Raw genomic sequence first — 3,974 nt, 5'->3', positions numbered from 1 at the left:
CCTGGAGCTGGCAAATATGGATGCTTTCACAGTGACGCCTATTAAGTGAATTCACTGTCTGCAAGGGGGAAGGGAGAAGGGTTATGGTACTCATGAGGAAATACCAAAATGAGTGTATTCTCTGTGTTCCCCATTCATCTGATTGCAGGCTGCCTACAATTGCTCTCTCAGATTTTTAAGGATGTCCTTTTGCTATCAGAGCTCTAAAGAATGAAGTAGGTGGCATGTTTGTGGTTTTATGCTTTACCAGGGATGCAGAAGCAGGCTGGAAATGAAAACAAGCAATTCTCAACTGTTGCTAACAATTCTTGGAAGAGGGAATGAGAAGTATTCTTTTGAGTAACCTGGATAGCAGATGGAAATGACCCTTTACACAGTGTCTATAAAACAGCATTTTGGATAAAATGGTCCTATTTCAGGAAGTGCAGAGGGCAAAGGACCTAAGCAGTATTGACGATCATTTTGGGATTGTTCTACAAGAAAGTCAAAGGCTTGTCAGTTTTTGCTTTTATGCACATAAATCACTTTTGCTCCTCCTGTTCCGTAAAATGCATTGGGTCAGGACTTTTCAGTTTGCCTCCATAGTACTGTGAGTACTTACAGTGGAGTACACATAATAAACAACAGGAGACTCATATTTCACAGCACTTTCATTTTTCATCGGTATGCCAAGTTAAAGAACCTCCAACTTTCCTTTAAAACAGCGTGAAAATTGTGCAAGCCAGTTAAAAGTGAGGAGAATATGTTCTGATACTGCTCTCTTATATCTGCGGATTGATGTGTTCAACAGCCAACTTCTTTGATTCTTGCAACATTTAAACATGAGTGACTTAGTGGAAAAATACTGTATGAATATTTACTCCTGTTTTAATGTAGCAGAAGTCAAAGCAACTGCATCTGGTTCCTTAAGCTGAGGATATGGCCCAGCAAAGGACTTTTTGATTGGCAGGAGGCTGGGTTTGGTACCCTTACCCTTCCTTGCAGGGCAATATTTTAGGAAAAAAAAAATCTTACTAACATCAGTGGGATTTCTCATTTGAAAAGTTAAATACTCCTCAGTGAGAGGTGAGGGTATTACTCAGTCTCACAGAGCATTTTCTCTCACTAATATATACAAAACGTATGTTGGGATTGCCCAACACTGATAATTCACGCACCTCTGGAGTGGAATACAGCAGCCATTCTGGGCTAGAAACATTATGCAGGAGGGGTTTGGCGAAGAGAAATGAAGAAAAACTAATCCAATTGAAACTGCAAGGGGAGTTTAGGAAGCAGAATGCAATTATCCGAGTTGGATATTGGCCAGGACGTGTTAGTTAACATTTTTACTCTTGCAAGAATTGTCATGGGATCTTTAATGACGATGAATGGCCAGGGCTCTATTTTACATCTCATTTGAAAGCCTGAGCTTTCACTTCTTCGTCATGAGGATGAAGTGAATGCCTTGCCTTCCTTCAGGATGTGTTGCTTTGGTAACGTGCATTCCACACCTCACGGGCCCAAGGCTCTCCAGGCACACCTGCCTTGCAACTCTGTGTGTCCAGGGGTTTTCTTCACCTTGAGCTGCTAAGCCAAAAGGAAATGAAGACACTCGGCATTACTTGGTATTTCCTTTCTACTTAACGTCCTTTCTGTGGAGGGGTAGCTAAAGGTGGTCTTACACCATCACTCCTCCCTTCCCTGGAATTTTGTCAGGTTAGGACTAATCTCTTTGCATGCATATTATTAGTTGCAGGTTCTTCTAAACCGTGTCAACCCTAGTTACCATGGTTGAGTGTTATATGACACAATGGACCTTGGTAACTCCAGGTGGTCTTTGTAGTGGATTGTGTCAATACATAGAAGTCATTGCAATTACTTGTTTCAGGGACTAATAAGGCATTTTTTTGTGAGACCACGCATCAAAGCCCAGTTCCAATTTAGATAACTATGGAGAAGTCGCCCTTCAGTTCAAGTTGGCCATGGCATGTTTCCCTCTCCTAGTATGCTGGTTCTCGCCCCTGTTTTATGAGGACCAGTGTCTGTCCATAGTAAACAGATGATAAATCTTACTGAAACTGGTGTTTCAGGAGAAAGGAGTTGATGTGTAAAATATTTTCTTCTCTATAATCACTATTTTCCTTTTAGCTATCTGAACTTGAATCTTTTCCAAAAAAAGAAAAAGTACGTCTTCTCTGTAAAAGTCATTGTCCGGTTACAAATGTGTTTTAGTGGCAGTGCTTTTTGGTACTCAGGTTGGAAAAGGAGTGGGATGGCAGCATGCTTCTCAGGGGGAGAAGAGGCTTCATGTTATTTTGGAGGTTTAGGGATGGTGCGTTTGCTGTGATTCAGTCAAAATATGGTCTGGGAACTTGGAGGATTGCTCTGTATCTACTGGGCTACCTTTTAGTCTGTTTATCAAAGTGCTTGCAGCCTATCTTAGAGGTCATGAAGCAGTGGCAGATGCTGAGAGATAAAATTAGATATGCATCCAGACTTTAATGTATAATTTTATTAACAAAATATGAAGAGGAATGTAATAGTAGATACTTTTTTTTCTTTTCTATTGGAAGACCTGTCCTGAGATTTTATTTTCCTGCAAGCTAAAACATAAGGAGGCTATGCTTCTAAGCTACCTATGTCACTAATAGTCACGTGCAACACAGATCATTAAAAGATAACAGGGTTAATACTCTCCTTATAGCAAAGATTTTTGCTATTTATATAGAAATTTCCCCCAAAACTCTCATGATAACATCAATGTCAGTAATTTAAAATGCTGTTTCAAAATCACTCAAAATATACATAATGTATAAAGTGATCCATTTTGCATCCAAGTATTTCCTTTCTATGTTGTCAGGTAGACAGTTTGGATTCTTTTGTAGTCTATGGAAGAATGGTTAAAGCCACTATCTACATCCACGTGTCTTGAATTTCTGGTTAAAAGTAAAGAGCTGACCACTCCAACCTGCGTTACTCAGGCTTATGGTGCAGTTTCTACAGAATTTTTGGGGTTTCACAGGGGCAGTTGGGAGTGCTTGGGAGAGTCTCATCGTTCTGTTACTGTCTGTCAGAGTTGCCTTAACATACAGGTGGGTCTTCAATTATGCTGATCTCCTCTTGGTATGTGAATCAAAATCCCAACTCTGAGCTTTTTAAGATGTTCGGAGTATGTGGAATGTAATGTTAAGGAACAAAATGAATCTTCATCGTCATCCGGAAGCCTGGGAGGAAACCACTCTTCCTTAACTTTGTAAAATAACAATGTCTTTGGTCCAAAGCTTCTTAGACGACTGTGTAAGGCCAGATTTTGTCCGTCACAAATAAATTGAATGAGCTTAGGGACTTCACATATAAACAAAGTGCCCATTCCATCTGCCTCTGTGGCGTGACCCACAAAGTAACAACAAACGCTTCCCCTGCTTGAAAGAATTTGATGAATATATTATGTTGGTCAGGTGTAAAGCTGTGATCTGTGACATTTCATGCCTCGTGGGCATTATGCTGTCATGCGGCACAGTGGGCTGCATTAATAGAGTCTTTTGGGGATAAAGAGAGAGAGAGAATATGGACAGAAGCTGTTGTTAGGCAAAACAAATTATAGAGTAGCTCATCCAGTGTGAGAAGGATTGTGAGTGATGTAGTTTCAAACAATTTTTTGGTAATTGTGCTGTTTGAATTGTGACCTACTTTAATAACATTCTATAATTTTTAATATTTCTTTATTCATTACATTTATACACACTCAGGTGGTTTACTGCAAGCTGTGTGGAAATTACAGTGAAGGTCAAGTGCTTTTTGTGAAGATAACTTATTACTGAAAATATTAACTTGTTGTCATTATTGTTTTCCAACGTGGAATTTTATTTGTCTGGTGAATGAAGAGATGATGTCGGGCCTGTGTTAAAGTGTGTGATTACTGTCAATAGACCAAAGTCCCTCCAGTCATAGGTCTGAGATGTACGTGATCACTGAACAAATCTCACTTTAAATTG

The sequence above is a fragment of the Pygoscelis adeliae genome, unplaced genomic scaffold, assembly GCF_000699105.1.
Source record: "Pygoscelis adeliae isolate BGI_AS28 unplaced genomic scaffold, ASM69910v1 Scaffold181, whole genome shotgun sequence".
Taxonomy (NCBI): domain Eukaryota; kingdom Metazoa; phylum Chordata; class Aves; order Sphenisciformes; family Spheniscidae; genus Pygoscelis; species Pygoscelis adeliae.
Note: the sequence above shows the minus strand (reverse complement) of the source record.